The sequence below is a fragment of the Papio anubis genome, chromosome 3 (assembly GCF_008728515.1).
Source record: "Papio anubis isolate 15944 chromosome 3, Panubis1.0, whole genome shotgun sequence".
Classification (NCBI taxonomy): Eukaryota; Metazoa; Chordata; class Mammalia; order Primates; family Cercopithecidae; genus Papio; species Papio anubis.
Window position 1 is genome coordinate 121,245,274 of NC_044978.1, and position 26,690 is coordinate 121,271,963.

The 26,690-nt window shown below is 42.5% G+C and overlaps 1 long non-coding RNA gene across 1 annotated transcript in view; it reads left to right on the forward strand.

Moving 5' to 3' along the window:
- The window catches only part of LOC110743271, an 83,720-nt gene extending 57,634 nt beyond the window's left edge, over nucleotides 1-26,086 (forward strand). The window contains exon 2 of the long non-coding RNA XR_002522054.2: nucleotides 24,146-26,086. This is a non-coding gene — a long non-coding RNA (uncharacterized LOC110743271). The remainder of the gene's footprint in view (nucleotides 1-24,145) is intronic.
- The last annotated feature ends 604 nt before the right edge of the window (nucleotides 26,087-26,690 follow it).

Below are 26,690 nucleotides of genomic sequence, written 5' to 3' on the forward strand. Positions count from 1 at the left end.
GTTGCTAACATGATACTCCTTCACCCCTAAATACTCCAGTGTGTGTTTCTGGGAAACAGGGACTTCTCTTACTTATAAAACTGCAATGTAACCATCAAAATCAGGATAAGCATTCCTGAAGGAACCCTGCATACAGAAATGATGCTGTTCTCTTCTCAGTGGATCACATCAGAAGACACATGACCTTGACCTGCCCACTGATGTTAACCTTGATCATCTGCCCAACTTACAGGTAGAGAAACCTGCCATTTTCCCCTTTGTAATTGAGAGACATTTTGTGGGAAGATCTCTGATAAGCGGGATATTGGCCTAGTCTCAAACTTCCACTCACCAGCCTTAGCATCCATTGACTCCCACTTGAACAAATCATCACTACGGTGGTTGCCAAATGGTGTGTTTATTTCTGTTATTCTACATTTGTTGGCATTCCATTGTGAGGAAAGTAATTTCCTTCTCATGTTTATTATGATATAATCATACAATTTAATTCAGTGGGTTATAATCCATTACTCTCCTCTATTTTGATGCTAAAATTGACTCAGATTTGGCCAGTAGAAGCCCCTTAAAGCTGGATCCTGTGTCCTCTGAGCATTTTCTTTCTGGCATGAGACATCCCAGACTATCTTGTACTTTCCCTGACCTAGCCCAGGAATCAGCCATTTCTCCAAGGAGCCCTGATTTTTCCTAGTCAAAGGTCAGCAAACCTTTTCTGGAAACGGCCTGATAGTAAATATATTAGGCATTGTGGCCCATGGGCTCAGCATTGACTGCTTAATTCTGCTGTTACAGTACAAAAGTCACAGGTAATATATAAATGGGCATGGCTGTGTTTCAGCAAAACTGTTCATAAAATCAGGAAGTAGGCTGGATTTGGCCCACAAGCTGTAGATTCCCAAGTCCTCTTCCTAGTGACAAAGCTGTTAAGAAACCAAGATCTGGGCATTTAGTATACTCATTGCTGTTGGGATGTCCTATTTCCAGATTCTTGCAAGAAATAGAACTAGAGATATGTGTACACACCTGTATTTATAGTATATAACTTTCACACTATTGCCTGCAACTTCAGTCCCACACCTCAGGGTTCCTGCTGGCCTTTTCCCTTTCCATATTTGTAAATTCCTTCTCTGGCTGTCATTATTCCTCAGACTCTGGCTGCAGCCTATCTGACCACACTGGACAGTTTCTTGGCTCCATGTCGTGTCTCAAGCCCCGCTGCTGCCACCACCTCATCCCCACCACCTCCAGGGAAAGGAAGGAAAAGAGCTCAGCATAGTTTTAACTTGAATGTATCTTATAAGTGAGGGCGACCATCTTATTTATTTTTTTTCATTAAAAACAACTTAAGGATGGAATCCTGCTCTGTCACCAAGGCTGGAATGCAGTGGCACAGTCATAGCTCACTGCAGCCTTGAACTTTGGAGCTCTTCTCATATATTTAAGAGCTTTTCCCTTTTTTTTTTTTTTTTGGAGACAGATTCTCGCTCTGTCACCTAGGCTAGAGTACAGTGGTAGAACCTCGGCTCACCGCAACCTCCATCTCCTGGGTTCAAGTGATTCTCCTGCCTCAGCCTCCCGAGTAGCTGGGATTACTGGTGTGCACCACCACGCTTGGATAATTTTTGTATTTTTAGTAGAGACAGGGGTTTCACTATGTTTGCCAGGCTGGTCTTGAACTCCTGACCTCAAGATCTGCTCACCTTGGCCTCCCAAAGTTCTGGGATTACAGGAATGAGCCACCACACCTGGCTTCTTTTTTTGAATTATATGTTCATTTACTCTTTGCCTATAATCTTTTTTGTCTTCCACTTCTGTCACCCCTGGGATAGCAAGACAAACTCCCCCCCCTTTCCTTGTCAACCTACTCAAGGTGAAGACAAGGATGAAGACCTTTATGATGGTCTACTTCCACTTAATGAGTAGTAAGTACATTCTCTCGTCCGTATAATTGTTCTTTTTTAAAATTTTTTATTTTTTTTGGAGATAGAGTCTCGCTCTGTCGCCCAAGCTGGAGTGCAGTGGCGCCATCTGGGCTCACTGCAAGCTCCGCCTCCCGGGTTCACGCCATTTTCCTGCCTCAGCCTCCGGAGTAGCTGGGACTACAGGCGCCTGCCACCTTGCCCGGCTAATTTTTTGTATTTTTAGTAGAGACGGGGTTTCACTGTGTTGGCCAGGATGGTCTCAATCTCCTGACCTCATGAGCCACCGCGCCTGGCCGTGATTGTTCTTTTGTGTTATTGTAAGACTACAGTTATAATACACAGAAAATACACAATATGTTAACTGGCTGTTTATGTTATCGGGTAAGGCTTCTGGTTAATAGCCATAAGTTTTGGGGGAGTCAAAAGTTAAACAGATTTTTGAATGCATGGGGGCGGGGGGTCAGCAACCGTAACATTGCTCAAGGGTTGACTATTACATGTATATATATAAAAATAAAAAAGCTCATAGGAAACAAAAGGCTGTGGAAAACACAAAGAAAAATATAAATTATAGGGTAACATATTGAGTCATTAACTGGACTGAAAATGGCACTCAAATATGTAATGATCAAATTCCAAACTCCTAGCCTTCTTGAAATTTTTCACTTTGCAATGAGCTTTCCTCTGTCGACAAAATTCAAATGTGATGGAGGGTAACAGGTCCTGAGAGGTTAAGTAAAGTAATTATAGCACTCCTTATGTGGGGAAATTAGCCCTTCAGAAGTCTATTTTGATGTAATCAAATTTGTAAGCTGAATCTTCTCCTTTTGCCAGCTAGCTAGATGTGTTAGGTGCCCTGTATATTCTCAATATCCATGAAAACCAATTTTACTGGTGTTGATTATGACAAATGGCCTGGCCCTGTAGCCAGGAGTTGCATGACGACTTCACAAGTCAGCAGGCAACATCTGAGTTGCAGCTTTCTGATAATAAAGCAGCTTCCTTGGCCACTCAGTTCTATGGTGTGGCTCTGGGAGCCATGCCTGGACACATGCTGGAGACTTTTTCTTCCCTCAGTTCTGTAAACCATTTGACAGGCTTTTAAGTTTCTTCCTACTTTTATGAGTGGGAGTAGACTCTGTCTGTGCTAGAACTCTGAATGGATACAATATTGTTATTGTTAGTGTTGGACTAAGATGCCACTTTTCATTTTTACCTCATATACTCTAACATATTGCTATAGTACATATGTTAAAATTCATGAATACTAATAACCACATTGGAGCTTAAAGGATGGCCCTAAGAATAAACAGTCTTTACTTGATTTCATGACAAATTGGGACATAGAGGTAGTAGTTGGTGAGAGGTAGATCAAAAGACCCCCCTTTGGTAGCTGATAAATAGGTTGGAAGAAATGTAATTTAGATTGTTTGTCAAAAAAACTTGTGACTAATACACCCCAAATTAAACATACCCACTCAGCACACGCAGACCTGGACATTGTCAGGCCTCCCTAACAAGGTCCAGCTCCTGAAAAGTTATGCATGGAGTAGAACAACAGATGAGCACACATGCTCCTCTGCAGAGAGGGGGAGGAGCTGAAGCATCTTCCACCTCCTTCCCTGAAGCTTGTCAATGAAGCCAGACTGTAAGCCGCCTGCTTCCAGTTCTCAAGTTGAGAAGCTTCCACTTGCAGTTAAGTGTTCCCTCCACTTTCCAAAGCGTGTGTCTCAAAACTTCAGTCACCTCATCCTACTAAGATTCTTTTCAAGGGTTCTCATCCTTTTTTTTTTCTCTGATTTATCTTTCTGAAAATGAAAATGATGGCTTATATAAAATATCTTACATTTATGAAAATTAACTCGGTCTTGATCAATGGATACGTGTGGTGGAGTATACATCCAGAATCAGGCATGAGCGGGACTCATGCAGGCCACATGCGGCAACACAGGTAGTACTGACTCCAGGTCATTTGTCACTATGTCCTTCCCCCAGGTTACACCTAAGGCAGAATCAGGGTCCCTTATGACCAGATGATGGAAAGGATGTCAACCTTAGAGTTCCAGCTAGCCTCAACTGCTCTGGAGGATGGCATGGAAGAGACGCTGTTCTACCAAAGCAATGAGTAATGTGCAGCCGAGAGGGGCATCAGCATCACTGAGCAGCTCAGTGAGGGCTGCCCTCCGTAGCCAGAGCTGCCATTACAGGACTGGGACCCCAGTAGCAAATGGGGTGGATGACTGGATTCTGAATCGGTGAAGGCCTGGTAATCATGCATGACCACCAGAAGCCAAGTGCATACAATCACTAGAGAATCAGCAGCAAGGTCTGAGTGGCAGCCATGGCATTGCAACCTGGCTTGAAGAAACCTGAACCATGAGAACATCCTGTGAGAACATCCCGTGAGACCTGAGCCATGAGAACATCCTATTTAATGGACCATGTGTCCATTAAATAGGTGACATCATAGTAATCTGACCAGAAGAACAAGAAGTGGCTAAAATGTTGAAGTCCTTGACAAGGCACATGCATACAGGTGAGGGTAAGAGAAAATGAGGATTCACAGGCCCAACGCATCAGTACAATTTTTTGGCTAATTCACTGGTATCAGGTATTCCAGCAAGCCCACTTTCCTTAGCTTCTCTGTTTTCTCTCTGCTCTGGCAGGGCAACTCAAGCTTTTCCACTTCCCTGGGTTTTGGACATCACCTTTTTCAGGCTTCGAATTTCCACCTCAGCAGTGGGTTTATTCCATCTCTGGGGTCCATGCCAGCCCGTGTATTAAACCCAGTGTCTTGAGAGTGTCCCCAAGCCAGCGAATTCTTAGTTTTCCAGGCTTATCTTTTGGCTTCTCTTGACTGGGCACCCTCAGTCCATACCCAGGTATACTCCCCTGACTCCTGATGGCACATGCTGGTTCACTCCTGTAACAGATGTATGGTTCCCCTCCCTTATCAGGCCCAGCACATCTCCAGCTGGGTTATGCTAAGATTTAACTCTAGTTATTGTCTGGAAGCCAAGGAAGGGAGTGGGGGTACCTCTTGGGGAGTGGGGAAGCTATTGTCTAGTGAAGGAGAAATCTCTGCAGCATCTTCAAGCACAAAGTGCTAGCACTTCCTAGGGAAGGTGGGCCACCTCTGCAAATCCAAAGGATCTTGTAGACTCAACATCTTTAGAGGCATCTATCCAGATGTTTAGATCTAAGTTATAAGGTCTCAGGTCTCCCCAGGAGAGCCTTGAACGTCACATAACAAAATAACTTGGCTGAGCATTTCAACGTTCCTGGAGCTCTGTGGCCAACAGTTTTGATTTACAGACTGTTTGCCCTTCCACTGCAGGAAGCATGAGCCTCCTTGTAAGCTACTACACAAGCCCTGTGACTCACATTTGCCCATTAACTTCTTGATGTCTCTCAGCCTCTCATTATCCTGCTGCAGGGCATCAATATAACATTAAGTAGTCAACTCTACTATCTTCACAGGCTTTGTCCCCCTTGTATTTTTCAAAGCCTGCATCATTGCACTTGCAGGATTCTCCTTCACAAGGACATTTATCAGGCTTCCTTTTAGTGAAATTTTCATTCATTAAGCCAACATTTTGTAACAGATTCTATTTGTGCCCCTCTACCAAGAATGAGGTCGTCTTTGCCCACTGGTCAGGGTGTAAGCCAGTCCCAAATCCCTATATTATAACACTTTTGTCAGACCACTTCTGGTATCACATGAAAAACAGGTCAAGACAGAAAACATTAAACATGCAGGAAACTTATTAACTCCCCTGCTTGTCCTACTAGAGAATCCAATGTGAAGAACAGCAAAGGATTTTTGTCCTAGATAGTGGAAACAAGATGGCCAGCTCCACTATTGAGTTGGCTTTGGGAAAATTCCAATTCTATGCCCATTTATTTTGAGGGCAAATTAACCTGGTTGTGGAATTCATTAGACAGTATAGGTTGCTTTTAATTATCACTTGGCATCTTTGACTCTAGTGGCTTGTTTGAGACTTAATCAGGTGATAACAAAATGTTGATCAAAATCACATTCCAAGTTATTGTTTTATATCACACAATTTGAAACATCAGAGTGATTCCAGATGAATTTTAGTTGGGCAGCATTCTTATTTTGGATGAACTGTGAATCAAATATACTTTGTAATTGTTTATTTGATCATCAAGTCCTGAGGGTAAGTTAAAGAACATTGTAATTTTCTGGGAAATGTATGGCAAAGCATGAAATAAGGAAGATTGCTATAAAGGGCAAAGGATATCTAAAATAATGGTGCTACCACAGCTGACTAGTTTGTAAATAATACTTGTATGATTTTATAGGCCAGCCATCTCCTGGCTGGTTGCCAAAAACTATATCAGTTACTGCTGCTAAGGAAATATCTCATTGCAAGATGTTCAAATTAGATCTTACTGCAGAACATCTGTAAATTTTATCATAAAGTCACAGGATCTTAATACAAATGCAATCAAATGATATAGATATGAGACATGAGATATATTTGAAAGAATACCCTTTGTGGGGAAAAGTGCCATCAAGCCTATGAAGGAAATTGATACTAATGTTAGAATTTGTTTACTATGTCAATATATTACAAGTTACAATCACAATCAAAGCTACGGGTCACAGTTGGTACAATGATCACTTCTAAATCACACAGCACTTTCATACTGTGATATACTTACCACAGGTAGCATCAGCTTGAATTTACATACAAGTATATTTACAGACTAAAGATTATTTTGTTGAAACCCCGGCCTGTTTCTTGCAGACCTTTCTTTTTTTTTCTTTTTCTTTTTCTTTCTTTTTTTTTTTTTTGTTTGACATTTCAGCCGCTTCATTTATTTAAATGTTTTAAAATTTTTTAAATTATAGTTCTGGGATACATGTGCAGAACCTGAAGGTTTGTTACATAGGTATACATGTGCCATGGTGGTTTGCTGTACCCATCAACCTGTCATCTACATCAGGTATTTCTCCTAATGCTACCCCTCCCCTAGCCCCTCACTCCCTGACAGGCCCCAGCGTGTGATATTTCCCTCCCTGTGTCCATGTGTTCTCATTGTTCAACTCCCACTTATGAATGAGAACATGCAGTGTTTGGTTTTCTGCTTTTGTGTTAATTTGCTGAGAATGATGGTTTCCAGCTTCATCCATGTCCCTGCAAAGGACATGAATTCATCCTTTTATATGGCTGCATAGTATTCCATAGTGTATATGTGCCACAGTTTCTTTATCCAGTCTCATTGACAGGCATTTGGGTTGGTTCCAAGTCTTTACTATTGTGAACAGTGCCACAGTAAACATACGTGTGCATGTGTCTTTATAGTAGAGTAACCTATAATCCTTTGGGTATATACCCAGTAATGGAATTGCTGGGTCAAGTGGTATTTCTGGTTCTAGATCCTTGAGGAATCACCACACTGAGGAGACCCTTTCTAGGATAATGACCTGAATATATGCAATGTGGAATGACCCAGGTTTGCGGGAATATACCAACATATCCCATAGGGCCCCCAGTAAGTCCTGGGGATTGGAGTAAGACATGAGATACATTTTTGGGCAAGGAGAGTGAGCAGTAGTTTTGATGGTTAGGGTGAACGCCATGTGGTAACAAGAGTGAGAACACGCAATCTCCCCTTATTGACAATAATGACATTGTAGAGCCACCTTGTCTTAGTCTGTTCATGCTGCTGTAACAAAATACCACAGAATGGATAATTTACAAACAACATAAGTGTATTTCACACAGTTCTGGGGACTGGGAAGTTCAAGATCAGTGTGCTGGCAGATTCAGTGTCTGAGGGCTGCTCTTTGCTTCCAAGATAGTGCCATGTTGCTGCAACCTCCAGAGAAGATGAACAACTGTCCCTACATGGCAAAAGGGATGGAAGAGCAAAAGGGACTGTGGCACTGCTTTCAACCTCTATTATAAGAGCACTAATTTCTTTCATTAGAATGAAGCACTCGTGATTTAACTACTTCCCCAGAGGTCCCACCCCTTAATACTATCACACTGGATATTACGTTCCAACATAAACATTTTGGAAAGACTCCATACACTTAAATCATAGCACACCCCTTCCTGAGCAGCTGGGATCTGGGGCGGCAGCCTGTGGTGTAGGCCTCAAATTCAAGGGAGCAGGTCTGAGTTCTGGCCCTGCTACACAGCGGCAAGACCAACATGTTGGATGCAGTTATCAGTCTTGCCTTCCTGAGTCTGAAGGAGATGTCAATGTGGGTCACCATGAAAGACCTATGTCCAACAGAGTGACAAGTGATAAGCTCATCAGGATCAGTACCAGAAAGAAACAGCTTACAATAGTCAGGTGAGAAGGTTGAAGTAGAAAAATCTGATAGTCATTCCAGAGTGCATGTGACATGGTACCTTTGTAGATAGACATCTGTGTTCCATTCCCTACTCTATTTGACAAAAAAAAAAAAAAAAAATCTGCAGGGAATAGGCTAATAATTTGACCTCTAAAGGAAATGTAACTTAACAGTCTCAAGTTAGGACTCCCAATGGATTACCCTGTGTAAGGCCCTAAGTTCAGTAACTTCACAGGCTGGCAGGGAAAGCATCATTAAAACAAAACAAACAAAAAAACTCAATTGGCCATTTAGCTCAGAAGCTCCATAAACTGAGATGTTTTTCTGGCTGGCCCAGGGCAGGATATTTGGACTCATGGATCTGGGGTCTCCTCCCCACTCTAGAAACCAACTCCATTAGTACTAGATGAGCCAGGTCCTCCCATTGGAGCCTGAATCTTTGACCTTTAAATAAGGCTCTAAGTTCCTGTTAGGCAAAGTACCAAAAGAGAGAGTTACTCTAGTCTTATCAACTGAGAAAAAAATTTTGCCTGTTACTCAAGGGATGCAAAGCCTTCCTAGCAGACCACTTTGTTGGAAATTTTCATGAGACGCTTTCTAGAGTGAGAGCTGTGGGATGTAGTGGGCAATATGTTCTGTGTTCCTAGAGCAAAGAATAATGGATTTCATTAGCCTGTTTTTTCATAGCATCCCTTGATGAAAGCTGAAGGCATAACCCCAAAATATAGCCAAGCAAACGTGATCATGTGTAAGGCCAAGAAAACTTTGTCCTAGTACATGAGGGTCCCATTCAACCTGAGGGTGGAATGTGGAATAACAAGAGTTGGATGTGCTGTCTGACCTCCAATCAATTTTTCATAAACATCACTCCTCTTAATTAGTCTTTTGGAAAGAGGCAGCAGATGATTTGAAATGAATTTCTAGGAAGGGTGTATAAAAGAATTGTTTGTTCAAAGTCGATCCAATCCCTGAAAAAATAAGGATGGAGTCAAGTTATATCCAATATCCAGCAGCTTAACCAAGACCTCTGATTTATGTGAATCTCCTTCCCTCTTTTGTTTGGAGTAGCCTTGGTCCACACAGGCAAAACTAGAAGTTTTAATATCACAAGACAACTGAATATTTAAGCTATGAAAATTTATTTTCTCACAGTTCTGGAGGTTGAACATCTGAGGTCAAGGTGGCAGCATAGTTAGTTTCTGGTGAGGCCTCTCACTGCTTTGTAGATTGCCCCTGCCTTGAGGCCGTTACTCTGTGCATGAGCAGAGAGAGCTCTCTAGTGTCTCTTCCCTCTCTTATTAAGGACATCAGCCCTAGTGGATTAGGGCCTCACTTTTAAGACCTCACTTAATGTTAATTGCTTCCCTAAAGGCCCCATCTTTAAATATCACCATATTGGAGGTTAGGTATTCAATATATGAAAGGAGGGTGGTACACAGTCTATAATCTTTTTGTCCACACTAAAAATCTACCTCTGGCAATTTCATTGAAATTGTAAAGGCCTAACCTTGGTTTCAGGGACTATACCTGTCCTCTGGTATCTTAGTACTTCGGGCCAGGGGAAATCCCCTTAGTAATCCTGAGGTAATTCTTTCATTTATTTATTTATTTATTTTACTTTAAGTTATACCCATCATTTACATTAGGTATTTCTCCAAGTGTTATCCCTCCCGCCGCCTCCCACTCCACGACAGGCCCTGGTGTGTGATGTTCCCCACCCTGTGTCCAAGGGTTCTCATTGTTCAATTCCTACCTGTGAGTGAGAACATGTGGTATTTGGATAGTTTGTTCAGAATGATGGTTTCCAGCTTCATCCGTGTCCCTGCGAAGGACATGAACTCATTCTTTTTTATGACTGCATAGTATTCCATGGTGTATATGTGCCACATTTTCTTAATCCAGTTATCATTGATGGACATTTGGGTTGGTTTCAAGTCTTTGTTATTGTGAATAGTGTCACAATAAACATACGTGTGCATGTCTCTTTATAGTAGCATGATTTATAATCCTTTGGGTTATATACCCAGTAATGGGATCACTGGCTCAAGTGCTATTTCTAGCTTTAGATCCATGAGGAATCGCCACACTGTCTTCCACAATGGTTGAACTAGTTTACACTTCCACCAACAGTGTAATAGCATTCCTATTTCACCACATCCTCTCCAGCATCTGTTGTTTCCTGAGTTTTTAATGATTGCCATTCTAACTGGTGTGAGATGGTATCTCATTGTGTTTTTGATTTGCATTTCTCTGATGACCAGTGATGATGAGCATTTTTTCACATGTCTGTTGGCTGCATAAATGTCTTCTTTTGAGAAATGTCTGTTCATGTCCTTTGCCCACTTTTTGATGGTTTTTTGTTTTGTTTTGTTTTGTTTTTGTAAATTTGTTTAAGTTCTTTGTAGATTCTAGATATTAGCCCTTTGTCAAATGGGTCGATTGGAAAAATTTTCTCCCATTCTGTAGATTGCCTGTTCACTATGATAGTAGTTTCTTTTGCTGTGCAGAAGTTCTTTAGTTTAATTAGATCCCATTTGTCTACTTTGACTTTTGTTGCCATTGCTTTTGGTGTTTTAGTCATGAAGTCCTTGCCCATGCCTGTGTCCTGAATGGTATTGCCTAGGTTTTCTTCTAGGATTTTTGTGATTTTAGGTCTACCATTAAAGTTTTTAATCCATCTTGAATTAATTTTTGTATAAGGTGTAAGGAAGGGATCCAGTTTCAACTTTCTACGTATGGCTAGCCAGTTTTCCCAGCACCATTTATTAAATAGGGAATTCTTTCCCCATTTCTTGTTTTTGTCAGGTTTGTCAAAGATCAGATTGTTGTAGATGTGTGGTATTATTTCTGAGGCCTCTGTTTTCTTCCATTGGTCTATATATCTGTTTTGGTACCAGTACCATGCTGTTTTGGTTACTGTAGCCTTGTAGCATAGTTTGAAGTCAGGTAGCATGATGCCTCCAGCTTTGTTCTTTTTGCTTAGGATTGTCTTGGCAATGCGGGCTCTTTTTTGGTTCCACATGAACTTTAAAGTAGTTTTTTTTCCAATTCTGTGAAGAAAGTCATTGGTAGCTTAATGGGGATGGCATTGAATCTATAAATTACCTAGGGCAGTATGGCCATTTTCACGATATTGATTCTTCCTATCCATGAGCATGGAATGTTCTTCCATTTGTTTGTGTCCTCTTTTATTTCATTGAGCAGTGGTTTGCAGTTTTCCTTGGAGAGGTCCTTCACATCCCTTGTAAGTTGGATTCCTAGGTATTTTATTCTCTTTGAAGCAATTGTGAATGGGAGTTCTCTCATGATTTGGCTCTCTGTTATTGGTGTACAGGAATGCTTGTGATTTTTGCACATTGATTTTGTATCCTGAGACTTTGCTGAAGTTGCTTATCAGCTTAAGGAGATTTTGGGCTGAGACAATGGGGTTTTCTAAATATACAATCATGTCATCTGCAAACAGGGACAATTTGACTTCCTCTTTTCCTCATCGAATACCCTTTATTTCTTTCTCTTGCCTTATTGCCCTGGCCAGAATTTCCAACACTGTATTGAATAGGAGTGGTGAGAGAGGGCATCCCTGTCTTGTGCCAGTTTTCAAAGGGAATGCTTTCAGTTTTTGCCCGTTCAGTATGATATTGGCTGTGGGTTTGTCATAAATAGTTCTTATTATTTTGAGATACGTCCCATCAATACCTAGTTTATTGAGAGTTTTTAGCATGAAAGGCTGTTGAATTTTGTCCAAGGCCTTTTCTGAATCTATTGAGATAATCGTGGTTTTTGTCTTTGGTTCTGTTTATGTGATGGATTACATTTATTGATTTGCGTATATTGAACCAGCCTTGCATCCCAGGGATGAAGCTGAGTGGATTGTGTTGGATAAGCTTTTTGGTATGCTGCTGGATTTGGTTTGCCAGTATTTTATTGAGGATTTTTGCATCGATATTCATCAGGGATATTGGTCTAAAATTCTCTTTTTTTTGTTGATTCTCTGCCAGGCTTTGGTATCAGGATGATGCTGGCCTCATAAAATGAAGATTTCCTCTTTTTCTGTTGATTGGAATAGTTTCAGAAGAAATGGTTCCAGCTCCTCTTTGTACCTCTGGTAGAATTCGGCTGTGAATCTGTCTGGTCCTGGACTTTTTTAGGTTGGTAGGCTATTATTGCCTCCATTTCAGAGTCTGTTATTGGTCTATTCAGAGATTCAACTTCTTCCTGGTTTAGTCTTGGGAGGGTGTATGTGTCCAGGAATTTATCCATTTCTTCTAGATTTTCTAGTTTATTTGTGTAGAGGTGTCTATAGTATTCTCTGATGGTAGTTTGTATTTCTTTGGGATTGGTGGTCATATCCCCGTAATCATTTTTTATTGCATCTCTTTGATTCTTCTCTTTTATTCTTTATTAGTCTTGCTAGCAGTATATCAATTTTGTTGATCTTTTCAAAAAACCAGCTATTTTGAAGGGTTTTTTGAGTCTCTATCCCCTTCAGTCTGCTGTGAACTTAGTTATCTCTTGCATTCTGCTAGCTTTTGAATGTGTTTGCTCTTGCTTCTCTAGTTCTTTTAATTGTGATGTTAGGGTGTCAATTTTAGATCTTTCCTGCTTTCTCTTGTGGGCATTTAGTGCTATAAATTTCCCTCTACATGCGGCTTTAAATGTATCCCAGAGATTCTGGTATGTTGTATCTTTGTTCTCATTGGTTTCAAAGAACATCTTTATTTCTGCCTTCATTTTGTTATGTAGCCAATAGTCATTCAGGAGCAGGTTGTTCAGTTTCCATGTAGTGGAGCGGTTTTGATTGAGTTTCCTAGTCCTGAGTTCTAGTTTGATTGCACTGTGGTCTCAGAGACAGTTTGCTATAATTTCTGTTCTTTTACATTTGCTGAGGAGTGCTTTACTTCCAACTATGTGGTCAATTTTGGAATAAGTGTGATGTGGTGCTGAGAAGAATGTATATACTGTTGATTTGGGGTGGAGAGTTCTGTAGATGTCTATTAGGTCTCCTTGTTGCAGACCTGAGTTCAAGTCCTGGATATCCTTGTCAACTTTCTGTCTCATTGATCTGTCTAATATTGACAATAGGGTGCTAAATTCTTTGATTATTATTGTGTGGGAGTCTAAGTCTCTTTGTAGGTCTCTAAGGACTTGCTTTATGAATCTGGGTGCTCCTGTATTGGGTACATATGTATTTAGGATAGTTAACACTTCTTGTTGAATTGATCCCTTTACCATTATATAATGGCCTTCTTTGTCTCTTTTGATCTTTGTCGGTTTAAAGTCTGTTTTATCAGAGACTAGGATTGCAACCCTTGCTTTTTTTTGCTTTCCATTTGCTTAGTAGATTTTCCTTCAATCCTTTATTTTGAGCCTATGTGTGTCTCTGCACGTGAGATGGATCTCCTGAATACAGCACACTGATGGGTCTTGACTCTTTATCCAATTTGCCAGTCTGTGTCTTTTAATTGGGGCATTTAGCCCATTTACATTTAAGGCTAATATTGTTACGTGTGAATTTGATCTTGTTATTATGATGTTAGCTGGTTATTTTGCCGGTTATTTGATGCAGTTTCTTCCTAGCATCAATGGTCTTTACAATTTGGCATGTTTTTGCAGTGGCTGGTACTGATTGTTCCTTTCCATGTTTATTGCTTCCTTCAGGAACTCTTGTAATGTAGGCCTGGTGGTGACAAAATCTCTTAGCATTTGTTTTTCTGTAAAAGATTTCATTTCTCCTTCACTTATGAAGCTTAGTTTGGCTGGATATGAAATTCTGGGTTGAAAATTCTTTTCTTTAAGAATGTTGAACATTAGCCCCAACTCTCTTCTGGCTTGTAGAGTTTCTATTGAGAGATCCACTGTTAGTCTGATGGGCTTCCCTTTATGGGTAACCCAACCTTTCTCTCTGGCTGCCCTTAACATTTTTTCCTTCATTTCAACTTTGGTGAATCTGACAATTATGTTTTGGGGGTTGCTCTTCTCGAGGAGTATCTTTGTGATGTTCTCTGTATTGCCTGAATTTAATGTTGGCCTGCCTTGCTAGTTTGGGGTAGTTCTCCTGGATAATATCCTGAAGAGTGTTTTCCAGCTTGGTTCCATTCTGCCCATCTCTTTCAGGTACACCAATCAAATGTAGATTTGGTCTTTTCACATAGTCCCATATTTCTTAGAGGCTTTGTTCGTTTCTTTTTACTTTTTTTCTCTAAACTTCTCTTCTCACTTTATTTCATTAATTTGATCTTCAATCACTGATATCCTTTCTTCCACTTGATCAAATCGGCTATTGAAGCTTGTGCATGTGTCACGTAGTTCTCATGCCATGGTTTTCAGCTCCATCATGTCATTTAAGGTCTTCTCTACACTGTTTATTCTAGTTATCCATTCATCTAATCTTTTTTCAAGGTTTTTAGCTTCCTTGCCATGGGTTCAAACATCCTCCTTTAGCTCGGAGAAGTTTATTACTGACCTCCTGAAGCCTACTTCTGTCAGCTCATCAAAGTCATTCTCTGTCCCACTTTTTTCCATTGCTGGCAAGGAGCTGCAATCCTTTGCAGGAGAAGAGGCACTCTGGGTTTTAGAATTTTCAGCTTTTCTGCTCTGGTTTCTCCCCATGTTTGTGGTTTTATCTACCTTCGATCTTTGATGTTGGTGACCTACAGATGGGGTTTTGGTGTGGATGTCCTTTTGGTTGATGTTGATTCTATTTTTTTCTGTTTGTTAGTTTTCCTTCTAACAGTCAGGACCCTCAGCTGCAGGTCTGTTGGAGTTTGCTGGAGGTCCACTCCAGACCCTCTTTTCCTGGGTATCACCAGTGGAGGCTGCAGAACAGCAAATATTGCAGAACAGCAAATAGTGCTGCCTGATCTTTCCTCTGGAAGCTTCATCCCAGAGAGGCACCTGTCTGTATGAGGTGTCAGTTGGCCCCTACTGGGAGGTGTCTCCCAGTTAGGCTACACTGGGGTCAGGGACCCACTTGACGAGGTAGTCTGTCCATTCTCAGAGCTCAAACACTGTGCTGAGAAAACCACTGCTCTCTTCAGAGCTGTCAGACAGGGACATTTAAGTCTGCAGAAGTTTCTGCTGCCTTTTGTTCAGCTATGCCCTACCCTCAGAGGTGGAATCTACAGAGGCAACTGGCCTTGCTGAGCTGTGTTGGGCTCCGCCCAGTTTGAGCTTCCCTGGCCTGCTTTGTTTACCTACTCAAACCTCAACAATGGCAGACACCCCTCCCCCCACCAGGCTGCTGCCATGAAGGTTGATCTCAGACTGCAGTGCTAGCAGTGAGCAAGGCTCCGTGGGGGTGGGACCTGCTGAGCCAGGTGTGCCATTTGCTAAGACAATTGGAAAAGTGCAGTATTTGGGTGGGAGTGTCCCGATTTTCCAGGTACTGTCTGTCACAGCTTCCCTTGGCTAGGAAGGGGAAATCCCTTGACCCCTTGAGCTTCCAGGGCGAGGTGATGCTCTGCCCTGTTTTGGCTCACCCTCCATGGGCTGCACCCACTGTCCAACCAGTCCCAATGAGATGAACCAGGTACTTTAGTTGGAAATGTAGAAATCACCCGTCTTCTGCATCAATCACGCTGGGAACTGCAGACCAGAGGTGTTCCTATTCGGCCATTTTGGAATGGAATCCCTCTCCTGAGGGAATTCTTTTTTTTTTTTTTCTTTTTGAGACAGTCTTGCTCTGTTGTCCAGGCTGGAGTGCAGTGGCGCAATCTTGGCTCACTGCAAGCTCTGCCTCCCAGGTTCACGCCATTCTCCTGCCTCAGCCTCCCGAGTAGCTGGGACTACAGGTGCCTGCCACCATGCCCGACTAATTTTTTGTATTTTCAGTAGAGACAGAGTTTCGCCATGTTAGCCAGGATGATCTCAATCTCCTGACCTCATGGTCCGCCCACCTCGGCCTCTCAAAGTGCTGGGATTACAGGCGTTAGACACTGCACCCGGCCTCCTGAGGGAATTCTTAAAATATAGTTGGTATTCTACAGGTCCTGGTAAATGTTGCAGGCAAGAGCCAGCTCCACTCGTGAAGATCCCATGTGCCATTAAGGTCTGGGAATGAGGAAAGATAGAGGATAATATCTAAAGGGTCAACTGGTTTAGAGCTTAGACTAGAATGGATAGTTAGCATGTTTGGTCTCTGCTGCTTAGCCTTGGTAGAAACACTGAATATGTCATTTGGGAAGGGAGGCTTTATGCATGCTGGAGTTCATCAACCACACGGATTAGCAACTCAACAGAAGACTGTTTTTTACTCATGCAGTCATCCATTAGAAATCGAATTCGAAAGCTACTCTGCAGAAACCCAAGTTAACCCCGGTTACCAGGAGAGACTGTTGTTTAGAAGTCTGGTGAAGACAAGCACCCCAAATAAAGGCAGCACTTTTAAAAAATCCCTTTCAGATCATTCATTTGACCAGCTATGTTGAAGACAAAATGAGATCTAGGATTCCAGAGCCGATATTCCTTTATAGGGGAAGTGTTTGGACTCTGAGGGAGGTGTGTTCTTTAGATGGGCCAACAGGACAATACTATCAGCTAATTCTCTAAATTCTTCTATGCCTTATGAGCTGTGGGCAGTCATGAACATCTCTCTAATCCTAGCTGGTAGAGTAGATGGGGACAGCACATAATTAAAACCAAGGTTAAGCTGTGGGGCCAAACCCACTGGGCTCAAGTTCAGTGCTTTGTCCAGGAGATGGCAGCGTCTAATCACACAGTAGAACCCTGAGCTTTGCGGCATCTTGGCTTGGATGGAGCCATACTGGGAAGCTTCTGAGAGGGCTTTCGGGGGAGACACAACAACAGTGACTAACTCAAGTAGTTGTAGAGGGACATCTGGATTCTACAGATATTGGTAAAGATAGTTATTGAGAGGATAATGGCCAGGCTCAGCTAACTGGCATGATCAGAGACTAATGAACAGAAATGAATTAGATGGGGAGGAGATGCTGAAAGGTAAAAGAGCAATGACAATCCAGACGAGAAGCAGGAGTTTGACCAACAGGTGTAGCTCTTAGAAGAGAACTAACCTCAAGGAAGCCAAAGGAAAGACAAGTTATGTCAATGAGGAAATTGTAGAGATTGCCTTTCAAAACACCAGCAGTTATGGCTCTGTTGACCTTCACTACACAAATTATGCTCCAAAAACATGCTGAGCTACAGAGCTGGAAGCAGGTGAGCAATACATAGATGACCTCGGCTTGCTTGAATCTTTGCTTTCTGGTTAAGGCTACTGACCTCTTTAGTTGCCTTGGGAGAAGTGTTCCTGACAGTGGTGAATAGCTCCACCATCCTCTGGGTGGGTCCCACTTTGGAGCCTGCTATCTGACCAAAAGTATGATGATCCATGGCTTATATGAACTGCTTTGGGGTCCACTAGAATGGAAATGGGAGGAAGGGCTTTTATGAGATAAGATAGTATATGGCACAGAAAGAAAACCCAAGTCTGCATTTTCATAGCAACTTTGGTTCTGTTAATGGGACACAAACACAGTGAACTTTGGTGATTTGCATAGAAGCGAAAACATCTAAGAAAATGACTTACTAGATAAGTGGTTTATACTTATTAACAGGTTTTTCTATAATTCCATTTGATAGTCAGTAACTAATGGGACATGTCGTATCATTGGTGAGCTTCCCTGGAGCATATAAGTAAATTACTTGCTTAAGGTAACTCAGATCTGAGAGTTGGACCAGCTCTGGATTCCAGGAGTACTGATTTAGTCTAGTGAACTTTGTTCAGACACCACCACACGGTCAAGTTTATATAAGCAGAAATCACAACTGCATACTCTTTCAGGTTCTGTAGGCTCACACATTAAGCTATAGGAGTTTTAAAAATAAGTAAATCCTTTCTGGAAGACTCCTTTGTAAGAAGGTACCTGATGGTGATAAGGGCACCAAAGTGAACCAACCTGCCCTGTCACATCCATTCAGAACCTTGTACAGGGGGATGGGGCTGAAGAAGTTGGAACTCCATCTCCCTTATTAGCTTGGTTGTTCTGTGTCAAGACCCTTCCAGACACGCAACCATAGAATATGAATCATTCTTGATGTCTATCCAAAATATTGCACTGTCAGTTGTGGGCACTGTTTTCTCCTAATGTCAAGGTTCAAGGCTAATGTTGGCCTTTTTAGATATCTTTGCTTCTGAGTCAGATGGATAACAGGAAAACAGAAAAACATCTAGGGGAGAAGCCAGCACTAAGGAGGGAACCAGATTGTGAGGCAAAAGAATTGGAATCCAAGGCCATGAAGAACTTTTCAGTTGTCATGGGATAGTGGCTAATGGGGTCCTTGGGGCATCTCAGTGGTAACCACGGGGAGTACTATATATAGGCTGGGTGTAGTGGCTCACATCTGTAATTCCAGCACTGTGGGAGGATTGCTTGAGCCCAGGAGTTTAAGACCAGCAGTTCGAGACCAGCCTGGGCAACATACTGAGACCTTGTCTCTTAAAAAAATAAATAAGAAAGCCCTATGTATTTAAGGGTGTCTATTTTAATGTTTTGCTTTCATAATACCATGTTCTCAGTTACCCCATGACTTGCCAACCTGTTGAATTTCCTCTGAGTTTCTTAAGCTGTTGGAGCAGCTCATATCCATATCAATGTGTTATCCCTTATGTGCACCCTTGACCGTTATGTTTTATTTAAAGGTAATGGCTTTAACCCAAAGGAATGACTTATTTTGAATACTTAGAGTTTGGGTCAAATGGACCCATTGTATGAACACATTGTATCCCCTTGGCCACCTGTGACTTCAGCCAGGCCCGTAGTAGACATGTAGACATTTACCTCCCACTTCATCCTTGCAGTGTGCTCCCCAGGCTCACACTGGCTTTTTTGAGGGGCTTGGCTTTTGCCAATCCATGTTCTTTTCTATGCGCAGCCTGGAAGAGCTGAGGAGTTACTATTTGTGACAAGTCTGAGAAGCATACAGACCCCTCCTCAAGAGTGAAAAACTGGAGTGCAGATTTCAATAATGCGCCTCACATTGGCTTTTTCTCCTTCCCTGATTCACTTCTTTTTCACTCCTGGTTCCTGGGTGCAGGCAGTTTATGTAGGAGGCAATCCCAAATTCTTATCTTAGTCTCTGCTTTTAGGAGACTGCTATGATCTGAATGTTTGTGTTTCTCCAGAATTTATGTTGAAATCCTAATCCTGAAGGTGATGATATTAGGAGGTGGGGCCTTTAGGAGGCGATTAAGTCATGAAAGCAGAGCCCTCACGAATCGATTAGTGCCCTTATAAAAGAAGCCAGAGGAAGCTCAGTCACCTCTTCCATCATATGAAAACATAGTGAAAAGACAGCTATGTGGCCGGGTGTGGTGGCTCACGCCTGTAATCCCAGCACTTTGGGAGTCCGAGGTGGGCAGATCACAAGGTCAGGAGATCGAGACCATCCTGGCTAACACGGTGAAATCCCGTCTCTACTAAAAATACAAAAAATTAGCCGGGTGTGGTGGCAGGCGCCTGTAGTCCCAGCTACTCAGGAGTCTGAGGCAGGAGAATGGCATGAACCCAGGAGGCGGAGCTTGCAGTGAGCCGAGATCGCGCCACTGCACTCCAGCCTGGGCAACAGAGTGAGACTCCATCTCAAAAAAAAAAAAAAAGAAAAGAAAAAGAAAAGAAAAGACAGCTATGCACCAGGACACAAGCCTTCACCAGATGCTGAATCTGTCGGCACTTTGATCTTAGACTTCCCAGCCTCCAGAACTTAGACATAAATTTCTGTTGTCTGCAAACCACCCAGTTTATGGTATTTTTTGTTGCAGCCTAAACAGACTAAGATAGGAACCCAAACTAAGACACAGGCCCTAGGTTCAGGAGATTTGAGTTACACAGAAAAAACTCCTATAATTCAAAAAAGTGAATGAGGGAAAAGTACATAATCTACAAAGCCATAGCAAAGCAGTGTTCAGTTGATGTGGAAAGAGAAGGCCAGAGATGAAGATAATTGTTGACTTCAGCAACTTACATCCAGTGTTTTAAGTTTCCTCCACTAATGAAGGAATAAGAAAATCAATCTCTAACATACTTTGCATTCTTTCTATTTGGGCCTTTTCATGATTCCTCCATTGATGGGGCTTTTTTCTAGTCTTTGCGATCTTGTAGGAGACAATCCTGGTGCCTGTGGTGTCATTGCTGCTGTGTGCAACTGCACTTTTCTCCTTCTTTAAAAGAGCAGCTTTTGCCTTGGTTGTAAGGAAGATATAAGCTTATCTAGAGTTTGTTGGACCTCAGCTCTGATTCAGAGCCTGAGGGAGATTGCCTTAAGAAACTGGCACCATGAGGCAGCCATAGAGATACCTTGCTCAGATTCTCTTTCAAGAAAGGGCTTGCAGTGGAGCTATGAGGAGAGCTGTTGACTGATCTTCTCTATGTGGTGCCCTGGGCAGCTCCCAGCAAGTGAGTTAGTACAGTTAGGATGCTAGGGACTGCCTGGCCATTTGTGACCAAGTAGGAACTCCTCTGGTGGGTAATCTTTGCTCCAGAGCTTTCTGAGGTTCACCAATATACCATCAGGTATGTAGCATGGTCCAAAAGCTTTCCAAGTCCCATCCTGCTTCCTCCCCCTTTATTTTTTATAGATATTATCCCTCAACGAGTCTCTTACACTACTAATTTCATTTTGGCATCTGTTTCCTGGAGTACCTGAACAGACATAACTAGTACTAAGAGTGGTGGTATGAGAAAGCAAGATAGGGTTTAGGGACTGAATTGCTTCCTTCCAACCTGGCAATGAAGACCCTATAGTGGTTGTTACATGATACATGGTAGTCTAGGGGGCAGGGCAGATGGGGATGGGTTAATAAACTGCAGCCTGAGGAACAGATCTCACCTGCCACCTGTTTTGTTTTAAAGTTTGTGTTAGAAAGGCTTTATTCTCCCTTTAGCTTTTAATTTTTTTTTAAATTTTTTTGAGGCAGAGCCTCGCTCTGTCACCCAGGCTGGAATGCAGTGGCGTGATCGCAGATCACTGCAACCTCCACCTCCTAGGTTCAAGCAATTCTTATGCCTCAGCCCCCTGAGTAGCTGGGACTATAGTCGCCTGCTGCCATACCCAGCTAATTTTTGTATTTTTAGTAGAGAAAGGTTTCACCATGTTGGCTAGGCTGGTCTTGAACTCCTGACCTCAGGTGATCTACATGCCTCGGCCTCCCAAAGTGCTGGGATTACAGGTGTGAGCCACCACACCTGGTCCCTTTAGCTTTTTAAATAGTCTTTATTTTTTAGTAACTTTAAGTTTTCATTTAAATTTGGAGAAATGCCCTCATTCACCTCTCCCTCAAGATTCTCCTATTGTTAACATCTTGCCTTACTATGGTACACTTGTTACAATTGATGAGCTAATATTGGTAAAATGTTAACAAAAGTTCAGTTTTTTCCCCCCTAAGATGGCAGATGAAAGGCTTTTTGTGTGCCTCAACCACTTGGAAGGAGCAAATAGTATGTAACGATCAACTTGGTGAGCTTTAGTTCAAGAAGGAAAATGGGAATTCACCAAAATGGCAAAGGACACCCCAGATCCTGGAGAGGAGAAGGTGGGCAAACAGGGTCCAGCTGTGCCCTGATAAAAGTCAGTGCAGCCCCATTACACGAGACAGGTAGAGAGCCTCCCTCTGTAACTCGCCATTCCACTAGGGATCCATGCAACTCTAGCCAAGGGAGGGCATCTTGTTTCTCCCAAGCTCCAGAGCTAATCTGGGGAGAGGCTTGCAGACACTGAGCAGGAAAGACACCAGGAAAAGCTGCAGGCATTTTCCCAGGCCCGAGACTGAGAGGAGGACGCCATTTTGAACCCAGGCTCATAGAAAGTCAGCCATTCTTCAGCAACCCAGCAACGTGGCCACACAGGCATTTTAGTCTCAGAACAAAGATTGGAGTGCTTTCTGTGGAGCTGGAGAAGAGTCCCCACAGCCAGAACTGAGAAGCAGGTGTGGAAAGCACCCCAGCAGTAGGTGCTGGAATTGGGCTCTCCTTCGTTGCAGGTCTGTAGTAGGAGACTTGCTGAAGCTAGTCTCTCCTGGGCAGCAAGACTTGCTGCGAGGGCCAGTTTGCCAACCTGGAGCTGGTCTGCGTGTATCACTGCTCGGTGCTCCAGCCTGCTTTTCTGAGATCGTGGTGCAGTGGGGCCCTCTCTACCCTGTGCTGAGGCATATCACCAAGCACTTGCAACAGCTATCCCACTGGATTAGCAGCCTGAGCTACCCCATCCTTCCTGTACAGAGATCTTGGTGCAGTGGTGCTCCCTTCACACCATGCATGGGCCTACCTCTAGGTGTTGGGCACACACTCTCACCTGGATTAGCTGCCTGAGCTGACCCCTTTCCTGAAAAGACTTTGTTGCACTGTTACTCTGCTCCCCACTGGGGGACATATTTTCAGGCATTCAGCACACGTGCTCACCTGCCTGAGCTTCCTTCCTGCGCAGAGATCTTGGTGCAGTGGTACACTCTCTGCTCCATGCCTGGACATATCTCTGGGCCTTTGGCATACCTGCCCCTTTGGAATAGGAGCTTGAGCTTCCATCCCTTTCCCATGCAGTGAACTTGGTGCAGTGACGCTTCCTCCACTCCACAGCTGGACATAACTCCAGGCATTTGGCACACTAGGTCCCACAGATTAGGAGCTTGAGCCACCTATCCCTTCCCAGGCAAAGATCTTATTATGGCAGTGATTTCTCTGCTCCTACCCCAGGCATTTCACCTGGCATGAGGCACACCTGCTCTCTCGGAGTAGGAGACTGAACCACCCTTCCCATTCCCTGGAAAGACCTTGTTGCAGCAGCAGTTTCTGCACTCCTTGCTGAGGCATATTTCCAGGCATTTGGCATACCTGCTTGCCTGGATTAGAAGCCTGAGCCACGCCCACCTTCAGATGTGGAGATTGTGGTGCAGTAGCTCACCCTCCTCTCAATGCCCAGACATATTTCCAGACATTTCGAGCACCAATTCATCTAGATTAGGAGTTTACACCTCTCCTCTTCTTATACAGAGAACTTGGGGCAGAGGACATTTTCAAACTCCATAACTAGGCACACCTCTGGGCACTTGGTAGCCACTCACTGCCCCCCCAGCCCCGACCTTGGAGCTAGTGTTTGTGCCTGTTATTGGGGGACCCATAAGTGGACCTGCCTGGTCAGGCCCCATCCATCTTAGTCTCCAACTCAGGAGCTGAGCACGGAGCTCAGACCACTGTGCACCCCACAGAGGCAACAGAGCTTCTCCCAGTAAACAAAGACCAGGTATATACCCATCTGCATTGGCTGCAGCCAGCTCTTACCTGTATGAGATACCTACTGACCTGGAGGTTGAATGGCACAACACAATAGAAAATCTGTTGACACGAGTGCTCAGCAGTGGGGAACGAGGAAAGCTTCCTGAGACCTCTGCCACCCCAGCCACACAGGAGGCAGTTTGCCCACATGCCCAACACATCACTGCTACAACCAGCATTTGGAAAAGCTGTTATACAAAGTTACCTATAACCAAGGAATGTGTACAGACTGCCATCAAAGACACACAGAACCAGACAGAGCTAATCCCTGGCATGGTCTTCCCCTAAATAAGTGGGGAGCACAGCCCACCAAAGCACCCCTTGGGCCAAAGGAAACATGAGTGCAGCACCAGCGCTTGAAGACAGCACCACCAAAGCTCAGGGATGGACACAGAGAATGGGTAGTCTCTCCCCTTCACACTGCTGTGGACTCAGCAGCACCTCTTTCCATAAGAACCTAGGGAATGTAGGCTGAAAGAGACCACTTATTAGGCATCTATAGTGACTCCCCCCCCCCCCCCCCCCCCACCAACTGAAGGTTGAACACTTGCTCGGGGAGGGTGCTTTTCACTTCTCCATTGCCCCTGCTCCTACCTGTTGGCTCTTTTCAGCACCACCTTCTGGAGAGAAGATTGAATTACACCACCAAACAAAACAATACTGCTACAACAAGCAACACCTAAGAAGGCCACCGCAGGAACCTGTTTGCAATCAAGGAACCCAGCAGAGCCTTGGCTCCCTAAAAGCACCCAGAAACAAAGTCAATCTATTATACACAGTATACACTGCAGTCATACCCCCAAGGGAAAAAAGAATAGGAAATCAAGAAGCTCCATTCAAACAATAGCAAATTCAAAAAAAGAAGCGTAAATTATCTCACATTAGAAGGAACCAGCACAAGAACTGTGGCAATACAAAAAACAGAGTGCCTTGTCACCTCCAGAGGATCTCACTAGCTCCCAAGCAACGGATCTTAATCAGAAAGAAATGTCTGGGATGACAGACATTCAATTCACAACATGGATGTCAAACACAATGAGATTTAAGAGAAAAAAATCCAACATGAACAGAAAAACCAAGATTTAAAAGATAACACACCTGTATTAAAGGAGCAAACAGAACTTCTGGGATTGAAAAATTCACTACAGGAATTTCAAAATACAATTGGAAGCCTTAACAGACTAGACCAAGCTAAGTAAAAAATTTCAGAGCTCAAAGAATGGTCCTTTGAATCAACCCAGTAGACAAAAATAAAGAAAAATTTAAAAATGAATAAAGCCTTTGAGAAATATGGGGCTATCTAAAGTGATCAAATATACGACTTATTGGCATTCTTGGAAGAAGAGAAAGTAAACAACTTGGGAAATATATTTTTGAGGATACAATTCAGGAAAATTTCCCCAATTTTGCTAGAGAGGTCAACATGCAGATACAAGAAATCCAGAGAAGTCCTACAAGTTACTGTACAAGATTACCATCCCCAAAGCACATAGTCATTAGACTATCCAAGGTCAATGTAGGAAAAAAAAAAAAAATCTTAGAGGCAGCTAGAGAAAGGGTCATGATACCTATAAAGGGAGCACATCAGACTAATGGACTTCTCAGCAGAAACCTTAAAAGTCAAAGATTGGGGACCCATTTTTAGCATTCTTAAAGAGAAATGTCAGCCAAAATTTCATATCTTACCAAACTAAGCTTCATAAGCAAAGAAGAAAGTCTTTCCCAGGCAAGCAATTGCTAAGGGACTTCGTCACCCCCAGACCAGCCCTGAAAGAGATGCTTAAGGGAGGTCTAAACATGGAAACAAAAGAATGATACTATCAGGAAAGCACATAGCCCATGGACCCTATAAAACAACCACATAATCAAGTCAAACTAGCTAATAACACTATGACAGGAAGAAAACCTCACTTGTCAACATTAACATTTAATGTAAATGCCCTAAATACCATACTTAAAAGATATAGGGTAGCAAATTTGATAAAAACACAGGACACAAGATCTGTCTGGCCTCTTCAGGAGACCCATCTCACAGGTAATGATGGCCATAGGCTCACAGTGAAGACATGGAAAGAAAGACTGATCATGCAAATGCTAAACAAAAAAAGGGGGGTTTGCTATTCTTGTAATAGATAAAATAGACCTGAAACCAGCAACAGTAAAAAGAGGTATTATATAATGAAAAGAGTTCAATTCAAGAAAATTTAACTACTCTAAATATATATGCACCCAACACTGGAGCACCCAGACTTATAAAGCACAGACTTCTATACCTAACAAAAGATGTTGGCAGCCATGCGATAATAGTGTAGGATATCAACACCACATTGACGTCTTCGGATAGATCATTCAGTTAGAAAAACTAAAAAAAATTCCAGACTTTAATTCAGTATTTAACAAATTGTACCTAGTAGACATCTGCAGAATACTCCATCCAACAAACACAAGATACATTCTTATCTGCAATCTTCTCATCTAAAATTGACCACATGCTCAGTCATAAAGCAAGTCTTAAAGTCAAAAATATCAATATTAAGCATCTTCTCAGACCACAGTGAAATAAAAATAGAAATTAATAAAAGGAATTCTCGAAATGACACAAATATATGGAAACTAAACAACTTCTGAATTACTTTTGGGTACATGATGAAATTAGGGCACAAATAAAATTTGAAACAAATGAAAACAGAGACATAACATACCATAACCTCTAGGATACAGCAAAAGCAGTGTTAAGAGGCAAGTTTATAGCATTAAACACCTGCATTAAGATGATAGATACTAAATTAAAAACCTACCTTGCACCTAAAACTAGAAAAACGAGAACAAACCAAACCCAAAGCTAGCAGAAGAAAAGAAATAACTAAAATCAGAGCAAAACTAAATGAAATTGAGACCCCAGAAAATGATACAAAGGGTCAATGAAATTAAAAGGTCATTATTTGAAAGGATAAACAAAATTAATAGACCACTAGCTAGATTAATAAAGAGAAAATATAAGCAAAATCAAAAATAACAAAGGTAATTTCACAATTTATCCCAGAGAAATACTGAAGGATCTCAGAAACTATTATGAACACCTCTATGCACACAGACTAGAAAATCTAGAAGAAATGGGTAAATTCCTGGAAACACACAACTTTCCAAGATTGAGCC